Source organism: Rhinolophus sinicus, linkage group LG04, assembly GCF_036562045.2.
Source record: "Rhinolophus sinicus isolate RSC01 linkage group LG04, ASM3656204v1, whole genome shotgun sequence".
NCBI classification, from domain to species: Eukaryota; Metazoa; Chordata; class Mammalia; order Chiroptera; family Rhinolophidae; genus Rhinolophus; species Rhinolophus sinicus.
The window spans coordinates 183,525,788-183,545,011 of NC_133754.1; the positions used below are offsets into that span (position 1 = coordinate 183,525,788).

A 19,224-nucleotide genomic window follows, 5' to 3' on the forward strand; every position below is an offset into this window, starting at 1 on the left:
CACAGGGGGGAATGGGGAGGGGAGGAACAATGACTGGCAGAAATAGGAGCAAGATTGCTAGCAACCAAATGGGGTGGGAAGAGGAGGGAAGGACTGGACTGGGTGGCTGAGATTTGGAACAATCTGGAGCTAGATCTCACCCTCCTGTTTGTCCGTTTGTCTATCCATCCACCTGTCCAGACATTCATTGTCATTCAGCAAATATTTATATTATAGTAAGTGCCTACTATATGCGAGACACTCTGGAGGGAGTGGGCATAAGGTCCCTACCTCTCCCATCCTCTCCTCCCCACGACCCCCACATTTTCTCTCGGGGTTTTTGATTAAAGGAGTACTAGATTGGGAGTCAAGACTGGACTCAGGCCCACTGGGTGGCCTAGTCAGGCCCCTTGCCCTCTCTGTGCTTTGGTGTTCTGACCCCCTGTCCAGCCAGTGGTGCTGTGTCCCTAGGAACTGGGCCATACAGTCCAGGAATAAGTTATGGAAATAGGATCGCGCTTCTCCCCATCACTTCCAGTGCCCCACTTGTGAATTTGTGTATCTCGTCCCTGTATCCTTAGGTTTTGTCAAATAAGAAGTCCAGATTCCCCAGGACAGTATAGGTTCCACTGAATTCAAAGCTGTGACTGCCATATGACCATTTGGGGGATCCTTATGCCAGGAAGCAGCAGGCAGAAAGGAGTTACTGTTCGGGTGTGGGCAGTCCACTTCAGATGGGGCTGCAGGGCCTATAGTTCGCCTCTGTAATCATCTCATGTAACGTCTTTGCAAGGACTGCAGATGGCCAGCCTTGAAGAGGACTCTAATGGACTGGACCCAGTGGAGGCCAGGGGCCGAGCTGAGTGCTGCAAGGGGCAGATTGTACTGAACATCTCTCACGCATTCTTTCACACCTCTTGGCTATGCCTCTTAATCTAGGCCTCGCTGCAGTGAACAGCCATAGCAGGCTTTGGCTAGCTCCAGGCAGCTGGCCGCCAGTGCAGCACCCTGGGCCTGCAGGCTGCGACGCGCTTCCTGCCCTGGGGCTTCTCTGATGCCCCAGGAACCCATCCACCAACAACGCATGCTCACCTGTAACATCCTACAGATCAACCCTTGACCCAGGGGAGACACAGCCACAGGATTGGTGCCTCCCCTTTCTTCCCCTGGGCAGATAGTCCTGAGATGCATTTCATAAGGAATCTCAGACAATCTCAGGGGATTGGGCACCCAGACTTCCATCAATAATGTGTGTTTGTGTTGGCGCTTTCCTCTCCTGCTTCGTTCTCCCTCCTCCCCCATCCCTCACTCTTGCCCCTGGGAATATCCTCCCAAACAAACCACACGTACATCAGCCTTTAGTGTAGCCTGCTTTCAGGGAAAGGAAAACAGATGTTAGGGGCTGAATTGTGTCTCCCCAAATTTACATGTTGAAGTCCTAACGCCCTGTACCTCAGACTGTGACTGTATTTGGACATAGGGTCTTTAAAGAGGTGATTAAGGTTAAATGAGGTCATTAGAGTGGTCCCTACCAGTATGACTGGTGTCATTATAAGAAGAAATTAGGACATACGAATAGACACACAAGAGGAGGGACCACGTGAAGACACAGGGAGAACATGTCCACCTACAAGCCAGGAAGAGAGGCCTCAAAAGAAACCAAACGTGGAAACACCTTGATCTTGGATTTCTAGCCTGCAGAACTGTGAGAAAATAAATTTCTGTTGTTTAAGCTACTCAGTCTGTGGGACTTTGTTATGGCGGCCCTAGCAGACTAATATGTTATCATGCCCATTTTACAACCGAAGAAACTGAGGCTTCGAGAGGCAAAGGACTCATCAGGATCAAACAGCTTGTAAGAGACAGAGCCCAATTCAAACAGGGGTCTTGGAGAGGTAGAGTGCTAGCCCTTGACACTAGGAATGCTAGGGAACCAAGTGAGTCTTCAGACGTTTGGGTCCAGAATTCCTCAGTCTCCTTTCCCAGGTTTGGAAGCCCCTCCTTCCATCCATCCAGGCCCACCTCTTCTTTCACACTTCCTTTCCAAGCTCCCTGCCTCTGGGCCTCTGCTTCACTGCTCCTGCTGGGCTGGGCTTTTCCAGCACATTCCCTTCCTCTGAAGGCTCTTTCTTGCCAGACACACACACACACACACACCCACACACACACACACACACACACACACACACTCTCAATGCTCACCCTTTTTTGGCAGCCACTCTGAGGCTGTCTACCACATTTCCTAATGCCTGCTGAAGACCAGCTGCAGAGCGGCTTTGGGGGTGCCCCCTGAAGGCCACATCCCTTCCCTCCCTGTGCCCTGTTGCCCAGGTGAGTGTTCCCCCCACCTCCCCGCAGGACACTGTGCTGAGCACCAGGCCAGGAACTGCACACAGATGGTGTGGCTGACTCATGCCCCCTGCAGTGAGGACCTGTATTGCCTCCACTCCACATATGAGGAACCTAGGCCCAGACACTGGGGAGAGAGGCACAGGGATATGGCAGTCAATAATGGGGTGACTTAACCCAGTCCAAGGAGAGGTTGGGGAAGGCTTCCCAGAGAGAGTGGCCCTACAGCTGAGATCTGGAGAATAAGTAGGAGTTACCCAGGTGAGGAGGGAGGGAACAGCATTGCAGCTTGAGGGAACAGCATGTGCAAAGGGCCTCTACAGGGAGGGACATAGGGAAGAGAGGGGCAGAGAGAGGCCTGTGCACTGGATCTGGTGGAGACTTCTGGAAGAGGCTGGAAAGGCTCCCAATGGCTGAGCCATGCAGGACCCTGTGAGCCACGTTAAAAACTCTGTTTTTATCCCACAGAGATCTGTGTTTTGAAGACCTCTACACCCGCTCTGTGTGATGGAGAATAGGGTCAAAGCACAGAAGCAGGTAGGAAAGCGAGAGGTTGGCTTCTGTCCAGGTGAGAGGACCTAGGGATGTGTTATGGCCTGAATATATATATATTTTAAAAATTGACACAGCCCAGCAATGACAATAACGTCCAGTCCTGATTTCAGAGTGGAAGGGACCTCAGACATTCCTAGTTTGTGGACACGCAGTTTCACATGTGAAGAAACTGAGGCCCAGAGAGAGAAAGGGCTTTACCCCCCAGTAACTCTGCTGGTTCATTCATTCGAAAAACATTTATTGAGCACCTGCTAGATGCCAGGTGCTGTGCCAGAGGCTGGGGACTGGACCTGCGGTGGCGGTGGGGCAAGCTTGCATGGTCCCAAACACAGGAAGGAGGACAGGGAGGGAGAGACATGATGATAAGGATGACAAAATTATACTGACTGAGCATTTTCCATTGCCACACATAGTGTCAAGCCTTCTGTAACCATGATCTCATTAACTGCTACAAGGCTGCAGGGAAGTGCCGTTGTGCCATTTCATAGATGGGGCAGAGAAGGGGAGTGCCCTGCCTCACCCAGGCCTGCGTGAGAGACAGGGCAGGCTGCCAGGCCAGGCCCTTGTCCCACCTGCCACTGGAGCCAGTGCTTGCACTCCTGGGCCTGATGGGGGAGGTGGGGTCCCCCAGGGCCCAGGCAGGAGCTGAAGGGATGGTGCACTGGGGGTGGGGGGCAGAAGCACAGCTGGATGAGATACTGACTATACTGGGAGGTCTCTGCCCCTTCCCCCATTCAGTGGAGGGGCCCAGGCTGGGTGATGGAGGTCACAGGAAGGTCAGAGAGGAAGGAAGGAGCAGAATGTGTCAGCACCAAAGGCTGTAGACTGCAGGCCTCCGCCTCCCCCTTCCCTCTCCACTCTCCCCTCCCCCTCCAACAACAAAGCAACCTCAGTAAGTCCACTGTCTGCACTGGGGTGGGGAGTGGAGTGCTCTGGCCTCCCCCTGCTCCAGGCCCCCTCCAAGACACAGCCTTGGCCAAATCGCTGACCCCTCCATCACTAACTGCGGGAACACACGTGCTGCCCCTCCTGCATTGTACGCATGTGCACAGGCAAGTGATTGCAGCCTCTTTGCTCATGCATCGGACATGTGCATTCATTTACTCATTCATTCATTCATTCAACATCGTGTTCATGGAGCCTCCTCTTGGGTCATGTGGAGTTTAAATGCAAGTTGTTGAACACATACTGCGTATTAAGAATGGCCCAGGATGCTGGATACAAACCTGTGAGATAGCCAGCCGTGGGCCTTCCTGGGGCCTTCACTCTACCATGAAAGCAGCAACCTCTCTGCCTGGATCCTGGAGGGAGGTGACATCAAGTGGAGCTGCTGTTCTCCTGCAGCCCAGCTGACCTCTAACCTGAGCGAGAAGTAGATCTTTGTGGTTATGGGACACAGCGATGTGGAGGCTGGTTGTTACCACAGCACAGCCAATCAAGAGCTGACTGACCGGCTCTATCTCCCCGAGCTAGATCCAGTAGGGGCTGATACACTCATCATCTGCCCTCTTCCTCACCTCCATCTTCCATCAGGACCCCAGGCTGGAGAAACCAGCGAGTAAGTTGGCTACTCCCACTCCTCAATTCCCCCATTTCATTGGTTACTGGGGCCCGGTGATTCTACCTGGAGTCCAGGACTCCTGCCCCTTCCTACTGGCCCTTCCCTCAGCCCCGCCCCAAGCTCCCTTCCTGGCCCTCCCAGAACTCCATGCTTGGTGGGTATAATGTCTGTACCCAAATCACAGGAGCAGAGAAAGTGTGGCATGGATAGAATTCAGGGCGTTTGTGAACTTGGATGGGGAAAAAATGACATCTTCGTTTTCCCTCCCCTCTAACCACAGTTTAGCCTTTCTTTCAGGGACAAGGCACTGGCACCCCCAGCAGCGGGCCCACCTGCAGCTCTGTTCCCAGAAGAAATCACTGATCTCTGCAGATCACGTCAAAGTGCATATAGACTCCTCAACATTTCCTTCATTTTAGACTTGCTGCTAGATCTTGGTAATGCTTAATAAAGAATCATGCTCATTATGACATCACAAATGTGGTTTAAAAAAACTCTTGTTAGCTTTGTTTCAAATTCACTGGCTTCCGGTGTAATCCTATGTATTTGTTATGCATTTACACACAAGACAGGGTATGAAGGTGTCACCAAATGCTACAGTGGTCCGTGGTCTGTGGCACAGAAAAAGTCATGACCCCCCACACACACACACTGAGGGGAAAGGAATTGGGTACACGGGTGAGAAGCAGGGTCCAGAGCGCAGCTGGGAAGCCTGTGGTGAATGGAGGTGGGGGCTGGCAGGTGAATGATTGGCCTCCAAGTGGGCCCAGATGGGGAGATACTGGCACCCTCTCGTTGTCAGGGCCTCTCTCCTTGAGGGATGCTGCCACAAGGCTGGTGGCCAGGCCTTTCCGTGGTGCTTATGGCCTCCTCTCGGCACCAAACCCAGGTAGATTGAGTAGGAAAATGTCCTCAGAAGAGTTCCTTAGCAGAGAGAGCGTTCCAAGGGAGAGCGTTGGAGGCCGGCTAGCTAACATCCCTGGACTCCTGTGGGGCCAGGCAAGAGCCTACTCCATCCCTAGTTTCTCCTCCTTGCCCCCCATCAGGATCAGGGCTCCCCAGCAGCTAGAAGCGTGGGTAGAGCCCCCACAGGCTCCACACTGCCCTGAAAAGGTCTTCATTTCACACTGATTCAGTCCCAGTTTTTGAAGGAAGCCTGAGTCTGCCTCCACGTCCCCTTCCCCCCTGGTTCTCTGGAACTGCTCCTACCCTTCTTCCCCTCCCAGTGGCAAAATCCCCTGCCCCTTCCAGGAGCTGGCCTCTGAGTCCCCTAGCTTCAGGCCAAGCTCAGTCCTAGAGGCCCAGCCCAGCCCAACCCAAGGGCAGGAGAGGAAGCCACATTGAGGGGCACCCAGTCAATTGATGGGGCACCTGGGGACAAAAGCAAATTCAGTTGGGTCAGTTATTCATTCCACAGCAATTTAGCGGGCACTGCAGAGAAGTAGAGACATGTCAGCCCAGGAGCCAGATGGCTCTAGGTCTAAATCCTAGCTCTGCTACTTCCTAGCTGAGTGGCCTGGGCAGGTGATTCGACCAATCCTGTCCCTCAGTTTCCCTACCTTAAGGGTTATTGTAAGGATTAAATGAATGACTACAAATTAAAGTACTAAATACATGTCAGCTATTACTATTATTACTACTACTGCTACTATTTATCATTATTATTATTATTATTATTATTATTATTATTATTCAGGAGGTGGAGACTGTGACGCAGGCTGCTAGGTCTCTTCTCTCCTGTTTCATAAGACTAGCAACCCTCAATCCTTAGCTGGGCACATGGCTGCCTGGCCTAGAGACTACATTTCCCAGCTTCTCTTGCAGCTAGACATGGCCATGTGACTAAGTTCTGGCCAATCGAATGTTGGCAGAAGTGGTTTGTATCACTTCCTGGGAATTTCCTTAAAGGACAGAGGGGATGCTTTCTCCCTTTTTCTCTCCTTTCTGCTGACCAGAATGTGAGCATGGAGGCTGGAGCTGGAGCAGCCATTGTGCACTGTGAAGTAGAAGCCACATGTTGAGGATGGAGAGCAACTAGACATTAGGAGTTCTGGTTCCCAACAGCCATGGAACTCCATATCAACCCTGACTGCTGTATTTCTTCAGCAAGAAATAAGCCCTTTTCTTGTTTAAACCACTGTTATTTGAAGTCGGCCATGTTTGAAGCACAACCAAATCCTTTTTAACACAGGGACACAGCTGTGAGCAAGACGCACAGTCCCTGCCTTCTGGGAACCTCAGTCTTCTTGGGGAGAGAGAGAGTCTGTAATCACGTAAATAAAGAACACTGCAGTTGTGAAAAGAGCTCTGAAGGAAACGAAATGAGGGGGTGAAGAACATGATGGGGAGTGGAGGAGGTGCTGACCGACTCAGAGGACAGTCCATGGGAGGGTCTCTTGGAGGAAGGGACAGCCCAGCTGAGATCTGGCAGGTAGGAGGAACAGGGATGAGCATGGCACAGAGGGAGGCAGCCCAGCCCTGCATGCAGAGCCTGGGTCGGGTAGGTGGTCCTAGGCCCCTAGTCTAGCCCTGCCTCTTCCAAGTGTAGGAGCTATTTCTCTCTCTGAGGCAAAGTGCTCAGCAAGTACCTGACACATAGTAGGTGTTCAATGAAGATCACTGTTTGAGATCTTTCTAAAGATCTTGAAATTATAGAGGGAGGGGGTGTTCTGGGAAGTCTTCACAGTAGAGAGACCATTTAGATTGTGTCCTGAGTGTCACAGGAATTTGATTAAGGTAATGAGAAGAAAAGGAGAGTGGGTCACAGGCCCTTTCCACTCACCATCCACTTTTGGGCCAGCCCCACCCACCACACCTCCTCAGAGCAGAGCTTGGGTTTCTCCATTTCAGCCTCTGGCCAGTCCATTCCAGGTGAGGCCAGAAATCCAGTCTGGGGTTTTCTTCTAACCCCAACTTAATCCTTCCCCTTCTCTGGGTCTCACCCATTGAGTTCTCTCAACCTGGGAGTGGGGACATCCTGGCTTCTTGCATTCTGTGGGTTCCAAGGTCCTGCAATGCCCTGCTCAACCAGGGCTCTATCCAGACCCCTGCTGCCCCAGGCCTCTGCCACACCAACTTGCTTTTCCATCCTTGCTTTTCCACTCACACAATCCAGCCCACTCACTCTTCTGCCTCCACACTCTTCCCCTCCCACTGCTCACTCTCCTCACCCTGGCCTTTGTTTTCAATTCGTCCATGCGGCTTCCTCCAGGACGCCTTCCCTGCTTCCTGTGGCTGGGTTAGAGCCTTTTCTCTGAGCTGCCTGGAGTTCCAGGATAGGCCCTGTTTATGGGTCTATTGGACTTGTGTCTGTTTCCCCCACTAAATGATGACTATCCTGTCCACAGAGGTATCTGCACACTTAGCACAGGGTTGGCACATAGCAGGTGCTCAGTAAACATTTATTAAAGGAAAGAAGAAGGAGAATTAGTTCAGCCTTCCAGGGTGATGAGAAAACAGGCTGAGAATCTTGGCCCAGGGGGGTCAGGTCTCCTGCCTGCTGCCCCCAGGGAGAGCCCTCCATTCCCTCTCCCCTCCCCTCTCTGCCTGCTGAAGAGCAGAGAGTGGGGTGGGGTGGGGTGGGGGCATTGGGAGTGGTGGTAGGGAGCTGCAGAGAGAATACCCAATACCCTGCGGGAGAAGCCACAGGAAAGCTGGCGCTGGGGGTGGGGCTGAAGCGCACATCTGATTTTGCCCACCCAGGCCGCAGTTCCTGCAGGCGGCATGTCCATCCCCGCATCACTACCACCCCCTACATCCCACCCACCACCCTCACGCTTCCCTCTTCCCCTCCTGGGGAGGCAGGATGAGGCAGTTTCTGGGCTGCTCTTAGATTTGCGTGCACGTACAACCAGCTGTATGGAGCGGTATGTGTGCATCAAAAACATCAGTTCCTGAGACGTAACATCGGAACCTACCTTGAGGCTTGGGACCAGTTTTCTCCTGTGTTTAATATATGGAAGCCCCCCAGAAGTACGCCTGCTCCCCTTCGCCCTCCCAGGAGGCTTTGGTTGAACAGATTCCTAGGTTTGAATCTAGCCTGAATGGGAGGGGAGCGGGCTGTCTTGAGGCCAAACACTGCTAGCTCTGTCCCACTAGCTCTGGAACTCAGATCCCTCTGTGGACCTCAGTGCCCCTAACTGCAACTCGGAACTAAAACTGTGTCCCCCGCCTGCTGCTCTGCGGTGCTGGACAAGGCTGGGAAATCAGCTGGCTGGCAGAGGAGGGGTTCAAGGAGGCTGCTGCAGAGCATCATGGGACTTGGGCAGGGGAATCAGTGGCTGGGCTTTCCCAGGGCTGGCAGCGGTTGGGCCCACCACCTGAGGCAACAGCTGGGGGTCCTGCACAGTGACAGCAAGGTGTGGGCTGGAGGTAGGGAAAAGGCTCACCCTGCTTTGTGATCTGAGGCTATGGTACCCCAAGAACCTGTGATGTACTCTAGAAGCCTGGGATGCTCTCAGTGGACCCCTAGGACTGGCTGGCCCCAAAGGCTAGTCTTATTGTGACTATTGTTGAAAAGTCCTCCCTGTTGGCAGAGCACCCACTCACAGCTGTCCAGGCACCTGGGAAAGGGATGAGGGGAGGGGTTTCCAAGGAAGGCCCAAGGAAGAGATGCAGACAAAGAGGAGCTGGGTTCAGGCCAGGAGGAAAAGATGGGCATTCCAGGCAGAAGGAACAGCATGTGCTAGGGCGCGACAGAAGACCATACCTGGGCACCACAATTAACCTGTCTGGTCCAAGGATCCACTGGCAACGGGTGGCGGAGCCACAGCCGCCGCCGCAGGGCCTGGAACGCCGAGGACAACCTGCTTCCTTGCTCCTTGGGCGGGGCTGGGACCCTACGCACACCTCCCTGCCTCCTCCCCTTCTCCGGGCGGGTCCCGGAAGGCTAGACGGCCGGCGGCTGCCCTTTCAAGTCCGCCTCCGCGAGGTTCCCCAGCCCTCTGGAGCCGGCCGCTGCGCAAACATCAAAGCCCCGCGCCCCAGCCTGATCCTTTAACGGAAGGGGCTGGCGAGCCGTGGAGGGAAGCGGCTTTCGGAGATCGGATCCCCCTTTCATCCCGCAGCTCTGCCGAGCCGAGACCTCCAGGAGGCCCCGCAAGTCTCTGCAGGACTGAGCTGCCCGGGAAGGCAGGGACCGGGGGGGCCACAAGGCAGCGCCGCTGGGCTGTGTGACCTCAGGCCCGTCAATGCCCTTCTCTGTGCCTTTATTGCCTTCCTCCCTACCCAGGAATCCCTGGCTCAGGGCCTTCTTGGGAAACGGCGCTCCTTGGGAGAGGCATTCGGGAAGATTCCCTGGCGTTTGGACCCCTGAGATCTGATCGGGGAGCCAGGGCTCACCTTGGGTATCTGCTCCTTAACCCCCACCCATCCCACGGGAGGGTAGTCTCAGAGGCTCCGGTGTGTCCAAGAGACTCTATGCCCCCCCCTTCCCGTGTGACCCATTGTCCTGCCTTCCCCTCTGTGGGCCTCAGCTACTTAGAAGGGACGTTAGATGTCCTTCCCCGCTGTTGAGACTGAACACATCCTTCCTGCTTCCCCATCGGTAAAATCAGGGTGGAGGGAACTGGCTCTACTTTCTGATACCACAACGACAGTAAAAATGACCGTGACCACCTTGCTATAGCTAGCCACACACTGTCCCACATGAGCCGCACAGTGCCCTGTGTGGTGGAATTTGGACTCCTTTCTCAGGTGAGCAGCCTGAAGCTCAGCGAGGGGACTCACCCCAAGTTACACAGCTGGCAACGTGGGACCGGAGTCCCTGCTGGAGAGGATGCACGAGGTTCCGGTGCATTCTTTCCAGGGCCTGTTCCTGCCTGCTGTTCCCATATCGATCAGAAGACAATTGTGACGTGGGGGGGGGGGGAGGCCAGGCTGGAAATAGTGAAAACAGATACTGATATGGCACTGGGGGGGGGGCAGCCACTGTAAGAGGCAGGGGTACCTATCACCCCCATTTTATAGCTGGGGAATCTGAGGCACTACAAGCTCACACAGCCAGCTAAGTAACAGAGCTGGATATTGACCTTGGTTTGTTGGCTCCAGAGACTGGAGGCTTAGCCAGTTCCCCTGGGATGGGGAGGGCAGGCGCCTGAGCTCCAGAGCCCATGCAGGGAAGCTTCCGGGCCAACACAGGCACCCGGCTGGGAGGTGCTGTTATTGTGCCCATTATACAGCCTGGACGGAGGCACGGAGAAGCGAATGGCAGGCCTCAGTTTCCCAGGAAGTGACCAAGTCGGAATTTGAACCCAGCCTGCCTGGCTCCTGAGCCCCAGTGATAGCTTTGGCCACAGAGAACAGTACACCACCAGCGACGCACAGTTACAGAGCCCTTGCAGGATTTCTGTGTGTGTGTGTGTGTGTGTGTGTGTGTGTGTGTGTGTAGCGGGGGAGCCTTATCGGCCAAGAGGGGGCAGTTTTAATGGGTCTCCCCAGGATGCAAGGTGCACTCAGGCTGTTGGGATGGGACGGGTGCCTGGGTATCAGGCAGATGCCACACGAACCCAGCAATTTAAAATTCCTCCCTGGAAAATCAGATAATCAAGGAAGTCAAATACCGTGAAATGAGTGTGATCCTTGCCAGAAACCCAGAGGGAGCACCAGAGAATCATCCCATGGCAAGTGCACACGTGTCCCCCACCCCCTCATCTTATAGGCGAGGAAACTGAGGCACAGTACACTGCAGGGAGATTTGCACAGAGAGGATCCTGCCCCCTTGCCTAACATTTATTGAGGGCCTGCAGTGTGGGAGATTCTGCATTGGGGCCTGTTCAGTCCCTGTGCTCCTGGAGCTCAGGGTCTGCTGAGTCTGCATGCCAGTAATGTAACCATTATTCAGTTCTGATCCAGAAGGGCTTCCTTGAGGAGGGGACATCTAAGCTGAGACTTGATGTTAAGTAGGAGTCAATGAAGCTGGTGGGAAGAGCATTTCAGGCAGAGGGCAAAGCATGTGCAAAGGCCCTGCGGTATGAAGGAGTTTGACTCAGGAAAGTAAAGAAGCCAGAAACCTGCTGCAAAGTGAAAGGAAGAATGGAGGGAGGAGGAGAGAAGGAGGAGGCAGAGGGGGCAGATCTTGGGGCTGCCAGAGCAAGAGCCTGCCTAGGCCAGATCAGTGCCGGGTGCGGGGAGAGGAGGCAAGCAGGGGGAGTCAGGGCTGGCAACCGTGTATCTAGCCTGCAGTGACCACCTCACAGGCACACAGGACTTCAAACCTCAGGAGACCCTAGCTGGGAGCAGGAGCGAGGAGGGAGCATCTATAAACCCTGTCCTGTTGAGCTACTAAAATATTAAACAAACAAACAAATAAAAGGAGAGAGATCAAAAGAAAAACATTTCCAAGTTAGATTTACCCTCAAGTCCATTAAACCACCAAAAGCTGTTTGAAAATAGTTTTAGGGTCTTAATTCCACAAATGCTGGAAATCCCAGCCTGGAAGGCCTTTGAGGCCATTGATTGTCCTCCCTGCACTGGGGAAGGAGCTGGGGTGGCAAGAGGCCCCGGACTGGTCTTGGTCTCTGGGCTTAGCCAACATGCAAACAGCAAGCCCGGGGGAACCAGTGGCTCCCCAGACCTGGGCTGGGTTGCTCAGATGTGCGCTGTGTACTGGGTTGGGCTGTTTCTACCTAAGAAGGCACAGCTGCTATGGGGACGAGCATGCCTTAGGCTTGTCTGTGTGAAGGGAGAGGAGGGAAAGGGAGGGAGAGGGGCTGGGTAAAGGGAGGGGACGGTAGGAAGGGAGGGAAGGGAAGGAGGAAGGAGAAGGGTAAGAAAGGAAGGAGAAGGAAATTGGGGGGTAGGAGGAAGGGGAGGAGGAAGGGAAGGAGTCACTGCAAGGGGTGACTACACTGTGGGAACCCCCATTCTGTTCCTTCCCTCACAATAATATCAGCTCCCCTGATAGCAGAGCCCCTGTGCTGGCCCTGGCCAGAGGAATCCCCAGCTGGCTCTCATCAGACCATCACCAAGGACTGGACCTGTCACCCCACTGAGCCAGACCCCAAGCCCTGGCACTTAACTGGGGCACTCCCGGGGCCTAACCCACAGGTTTACTCAGGGGCCAGGGACCATGAGTGTGCAACTGTGAGTGTGTGCGTGTGCATATTTCATGTTAGGAGTTTGGACTGAGCAAACTGGGCTCTGATCCTGGCTTAGCCACTTACCAGCTGTGTGACCTTGGGTGAGTGACCCAACTTCTCTGTGCCTCAGTTACGCTGAGTAAATGAGTTAATTCCAGAAACCCCACAGTACAGCCCCTGAAACAAAGTGCTCAATTTTAGCTACTCTGATTATTATTCCAAAAAGGCTGTCTGCAGGGTTCCTTCAGGAAGAAGCTCTAAATTGGAGGGAGGGCTCTGTGGATGGGTCTCAGAAGATCCTAGTTGCTCCCAGAATTTTTCTGAACAGAGAAGGTTCTTAGCGTCCTTAGCGTTCGTCACAGGGCCTCCTGACCCCCAAAGCTGAGCCTCCTTGAGCCAGTAGTGATGGCGCCCCAGTGCTTGGAGAGTCCATCTCCACATATTTTATTTTTTTTTAACACTTTTTTTTAAACAGTAGCTGTAATTTTTTTTTTTTTAAAGATTTTTATTGGGGAAGGGGAACAGGACTTTATTGGGGAACAGTGTGTACTTCCAGGACTTTTCCAAGTCAAGTTGTTGTCCTTTCAGTCTTAGTTGTGGAGGGCACAGCTCTCCAGGTCCAGTTGCCGTTGTTAGTTGCAGGGGGCGCAGCCCACCATCCTTTGCAGGAGTCGAACCTACAACCTTGTGGTTGAGAGGACGCGCTCCAACCAACTGAGCCATCCGGGAGCTCAGCGGCAGCAGCTCCAGGTGCCGTGTTCAAGCTTAGTTCCGCACCACTTTTGAAGGGCTGCCTGTTGCCTACCCCTGGCTCTGCCAAGGCAGGTGGTGTCGGCTGTCCTGCAGACCCACCACGGACACCCCACATGGGGGCCACGTGTGCTCAGGGACAATGAGCCCCCAACTCAAGGGAATTATTTTTAAGGCTGATACCGCACCACACAATTGTATCCAAACCAGCTCCCTTCTCTGGGATGGGGAGGCTTGAAAACAGATTTCAAAGGCAGAGTTTGAATAAACAAAACACAATAAAAATAACACTTTGAACCCAAATACTGAATCACAGCCCCAGGCACATTCAACCAGCTGATGCCAGCCCTCCCTAGTGACAGGCACGAGCCACTGAGGGGAGTGCCAGAAACCTCAGTGCAGCTGGGGCCGAGAAGGCTAGGCGCCCACACCTGCCCTGCCCACCCCAGCGGACCACCTGGCCTAGCCCCACCCTCCAGGCCTTGCTGGGACTCCTGCCAGCTCCATCCTGGTGGCTCTGTCAGGCTAGAAAGGTCTTTTGCCCGATTCTCACCTGCTTCCCCATCTGGCCTCAGGAGTTTGTGAGTATATTGCAAGGGGCAGTTCTCCCTGGGATGTGAACCTACTCTTTAGAGGTATTGCAGCTTCTTCGCAGGTTCCAATCTGGGTTTGGTTATGTGACCTGGGATGGTGGTTGTACGTCTCTGAGCCTCACGTGGAATTAGGGATGATCACAGTACCTCCTTCACGGGAGGGACCTTTGGCTTCCTCCACAGCAGTCCTTGCAGTTAGGACAGGAGAGAGGCTGTGGGGGAGCCCGGGTGTATGTTGTGCACCTTGGACCATGCAATGCCAAGGTCAGGCACCGTGCGTGGGCGACTGTTCATGGCCTGCATAAATGACCTTGAAAGGGCCTTCTGTGATCTCCCAGTGAGGTTGTGAAGTGAGGACACTAAGTACACAGAAGAGTGTATAACACAGACATTCCACTATAAAAAGGCACACGTGGACGTACATCCACGTGTGCACTGAACATCTCTGGAACGTGCCCAGAAAGGGAGTTACCTAGTGGGAGGGACCAGGGCCGGGTGGGGGGGCTGGAAGGGGCTGTCTTCTCCCTGGTTTCCGGCTTGTGCCTGCTGACACCTGCATGTACGCACGCATGCATACATCACCTAGGCAATGCAGACACGCAGGGGTATATTAAAGTCCTTTTGCAGCTTTGCTGGTCCTGACTTCTTGCTTGGCATTGACCTAGCTGCCAGGGAACTGCCCGGAGTCACCTGGGGACCCATGATGGGGACTTGGGGTCAGGACAAAGCCTGCTCTAGGCCAATCTGTTACTGCCTCTGAGAAACCCTCCTGGACCCTCCTGCCAGCCCTCCATGTGGCCCCAGCCCAGCATTTGCCACAGTTTAATGTCTGTGTCCAGGACCAGTTACACAATTTGCTAGGGCCCAGGGCAAAATGAAAACTCAGCGCCCTTGTTCAAAATCAATTAAGAATTTTGAGATGACAACGGCAGAGCGTTAAACCCAGTGCAGGGCACTTCGAGGCGAGGGGCCCCGGTGCCACTGACTGCAGGGGTCACACACCTGTGAAACGAGCCCCATCTGTACCCCCTCACCAAGACATGGGTTTCCTGAGTCAGGAACGTTGTTTGTCTTGCCCACGGGGCCAGCACAGAGCCTGGTATGCAGTAGATGCTCAATAAATGTGTTTTGTGAATGAATGAAGGAGAAGGAATAGAACCAAGGTGTGGGCACAGTTTACCGTTGATAGTCAGCCTGCGTACCCTGGCTAGGGCCTTGCCCTCTGGGCCGGAGGAAATCTGGCTGGTTTTCTGGAGGAGAAAACCCCAGCCTCAGCAGAGGCAGCTGCCCTGTGCTCCCCTCATCACGGCATTTACCACTGATTTCTTATCTGGAGCTCAGCTGTGTGATCCTGGGAAAGTGACTTAGCCTCTCTGTGCCCTGGTTTCTTCATCTGTAACATGGGGTTATGGGCAGTGCCTACTTCACAGAGTTGGGCCCTTCTTCATGGGTAAGCAAGCTCTGAGTGTGGCAGTGTTTAGACCAATGTCTGCACATGGTACTTGCGTCAGTCATTATTCCTGCGATTCCCAGCTGCACTCTGAGCTCCGTGAGGGCAAGGCCCAGGTCTGTCTTGCTCACATGGACTCCTGGTCGCCCTCGTTAACATTACAGAATGGCTGTGAGCATCTCACCTTGGAGAACACAGTCTGGGTCCTTGAGGTGCCTGGGCCCGCAGCATGTGGGTCTCAGAGAGCTGGAAGTCAGGCCAGAACCCAGCTGGGCCTCCCTGGGAGCTTGGGGGCATCGCTGCTGTTCCCAGAGCTGCCAAATGCAGAAAATACACTGTGGAAACCTTGGCGGGTGAGTCACTAAGGGTCCCCAAGGCCTCACGACAGGAGATGGCAGACGAACTACTCAGGAGATGGCTGCTGATCTTGGGGTCCAAGTGCCACTGTTCAGGAGGGTTCCAGAGCCCAACGTGGTGGGTCCAATCTCTGCTTCTGGCTCAGACGCTGCCCAAAGCTGGCTCCAATGGGCCCATGTGGCACAATGATCACCAGTCTTACCCCCTTTCCTGAGCCTGGTTAGGGTTGTGGGGCTGTCTGGAGTGGCAGCATGCATTGTCTCCATGGAGGGGTTTGATGGCCTTTGACAGGAGCCCCTGGAATGTGCAGACCATCTGTCACTTAGGGCATATTGGGGAGAGAATGACAACAAGACCCAAAGAGGCAGAAATGTCAGGGAGAGGGAAGACATGGGGTGGGGGGTGGAAGTTAGATAAATGGCAGACAAAGGTAGGGGGACTGGAACGAGCAGTGGGCAGCCCACTGTGTGTGTGTGTGTGTGTGTGTGTGTGTGTGTGTGTGTGTCTTGCCTAGGGGAACGCCAGCAGCCCCCCTGCCTCCTCAACAGCCTTCCTGTGCCCCTGTTCACCCCGGCCCAGGCTAGGAGTTGTGGCACCAACCTTGTTGCTGTACTGCAGCAGTCACCTCCCTTCCCATGCTTTCTGTTCCTCTGTCTAGATCTGACCATGCCCCCACCTCACTGTCAGGGCAAGGCCCAGGTGTCTACCCCATGCCCTGTGCAATAGGTTGGATCCCCACTTTGTGTCCCCAAAGCCCCAGGCCTCCCATCATAGCATGTCATTGTGTCCTGGAATTGCCCGTTTGAGTCCATGACCCCCACCAGATTGGAGCCTCCTGAAGGCAGGGCTGGTCATTCCGGTGCCCGCCGTGTGCCCAGGGCCCAGCACGTATGTGGCACACAGTAGGTGCTCAATGAACTGCCTGCAGAATGAAAGTGGATGAGCCCACAGGGCAGCCCACGTGCCCGGAGCCCTGTTTAGGCTGGCTTCACAGGGGTTCCACATCTTTAGTGGCGCCCCTCTGCGTCCAGACGCAGGCCCCTGAGTGGAGTCAGCACTGCCTTTGCCACTCCCCATGCGTCCCAACCAGCCCTCGCCCTCGAGGAAACCTTGAGGCCTCCTGCCTCCATGACCCTTTGCTCCTGCTGTTCTGCCGCCAGTCTCCACAGCCTTCCCAAATTCTACCTTCTCTAAATACTCGTAAACCTCCCTTCCTGGCCTTGCCCTGGTTCTTCCTGCTGCAAAGGTGCCCCACATGCTGCAAAATGGGCCCTGGGGCAGAAAGGTTCTCCCAGAGCACCCCGCTTGCCTTTCAGCAGGAGACATGGGCTCCTTCTAAGAGGTGCTGGTGTACACTGGTCTCTTCCTGCTGACCTTCAATCCTTACTCTGACCCTTAATAACTGTGGGACCTTAAGAAAGTTCTTTGGGCCTTAGTTTCCCCAACAACGAATGTACTAAGAGGGGCTTATGAGAGAATGCCTGTGTGTGTGGCTGAAGGCTGGGTACGATGCAGGACACGGTCCAGGTAGATCCCCTAACTTCTCTGGGCTTCAGCGTCTTTATCTGAAAATGGGCTAAGGAGATGCCCTTACCAGTGGGTGGAGAGGCCCAGTAAGGTGAGGACAACTGACGAGAAAGGAGCAGTGATTTTCCTGTCCCTCTCATTACCTCCTTCTGATCTGGGTTGGGAGTCATTCCTCTCTCTTCTCTCCCCTACCCCCAAACTAGACCCAGCTCCCCTGCCCTCCACCCTATTTTGTTAAAGTTCTGCCCATGGGCTAGGTTGGGAGTGGAATGGGGTGGGGACTATGATTGCTCAGAATGAGAAGGGCAGACAGGAACTTGAAAGACCGGTGTGGGGGTATACCTGCCTTGCACCCCCCCAGAGGTCCTGGGGTTGTGGGGAGCAAGAGCTCCAGCTGAGGCACAGCCACTTTCCCCAGCCTTCCAGCCATGCTGTGCCCTGGAGCCCAGGAGGGGCTGGCCACCCGCCAGCCTGAGTGGAAATGTACCAGGGAAAAGGACCCTGTTGGGAGTCCTGGGAAGGGGTAAAAGACTGAGAACCTGGAAACAGCTGTAAAGGGGTCCATCCCAGCACTGCAGCACTCCCTCCCTCCTTCCTCACCCTCCTTCAGGTCACCCCATGTTCAAGTTCAAGCTCTACTTACAGTGGGGGAGGGGCATGTTGTGGGACAGACCTACAGAGGATGGGTATGAGGGGGTGAGGGGCATCTGTGGCCTCCACGTCAGCAGGTGGGCCCCAGAATGTGGGGGCTGGGGTTGCTGGGACACCCTAACTATGGGAGGGTATGTATGTGTGTCCTCTGTGGTATTTCTAGGTGTGTGATGTGGGTCTGTTTATGTGTATGTGTGTGTTTGTGGTGCATGTATCTGTGTGTATGTGTTTCTGTGTATGACGTCTTTGAAGTGTGTGCATGTATGGTGTTTGCTGCGTGGTGTTTGTGTGTGTGTGTGTGTGTGTGTGTGTGTGTGTGGTGTGTCTGTGCTGTGAGTGGGATGAGAGTCTCAGAGCTGACGCTCAAGGTCCTCTTGACACAGAATCCTTGTTTGTCAAGGAGGAAAGGGAGAGAAGGGAGAAGGGAGGATCATGGGGAGGGAAAGAAGAAATGAAGGGATGGGGAAGGGGCGTGATGGGATGGGAGGCAACAAGGCGGAAGGAAGCAGGGAGGGGAAGGGGGTCGTCACTCGTTCTCAGGAAGCCGGGGTGCAAGACCACGCATCGCCGCCTTCCTTAGCCTCCGCAGGAGACCGGAGTGGCGAGTCCCCCCCTCCCCCACCCCTTCGGTCGGTCCCTGCCGGCGCCCCCGCCCTCTGCCCCAGCCACGCCGCGAGGAAAGTGCTTGGCTTTGGCGGGGCGGGGGACGGGGGGCAGACGGAGGCAAGGATTTTCCAGCCACCTCCCCGCCTCTGTGCGCTGCACTCGGGACTCAATTTTCAGTGCTCGCTACTGACAGCGCCTTCAAAGCTTAGCAGTTTTGGTTTAATAACAAAAGGCCAGAAAGAGAAGTCGGGGGGCTGGGGACACCCCCCGCTCCCCCACGGTCCGGCCGCAGACTCATGCAGATGGCAGGAGGCGGCGCGGGCCCGCCGCTTGGTGCGGGGCGGGAGGCGCAGAGGCGGGCGACACCAGAGCCGCGCCACGGGAAAAGTTTCCGACCCCTTCAGCGACCAGCAGAGAAGTTTCAGCTGCGCCGGGCAGCGCCAAAGCCTGGCCAACACTGCCCCCGCGTGGACATGGTGCGGCACTGCAGCCGGCGACCAGATAGGGGAAACTGAGGTTCGGAGAAGGCGAGGTGGGATGCACAAGGTCACTGGGAGGAGATGCAGTAGAATGGGGCCTCTTCTGAGACCCACAGGCTCTCCAAGAAACAGAAATTCTGTGGGGGAGGGGCATGAAAGTCCAGAAAAGGGGATGGAGGGAAAAGGTCATCCCAGGGATTGAAATCCTACTCCAGCCCCCTGTGAAGGGGGTCGTAGCACTGCCCCCAGCCCATCCCTCACAAGGTTTGTCCAAATTGTGCCTGGATCT

The 19,224-nt window shown here is 54.7% G+C and overlaps 1 long non-coding RNA gene across 2 annotated transcripts; it reads left to right on the forward strand.

The window, feature by feature from the left end:
• Positions 1-2,124: 2,124 nt before the first annotated feature.
• On the forward strand, positions 2,125-4,909 carry LOC109446020 (uncharacterized). 2 transcript variants are annotated; one of them, XR_012496125.1, is made up of 4 exons: positions 2,125-2,310; positions 2,797-2,896; positions 4,353-4,441; positions 4,742-4,909. It is a non-coding gene; the product is annotated as an uncharacterized LOC109446020 (long non-coding RNA). The 2 variants fall into 2 exon arrangements; XR_002137125.2 differs by having other exon boundaries at positions 2,797-2,865.
• The last annotated feature ends 14,315 nt before the right edge of the window (positions 4,910-19,224 follow it).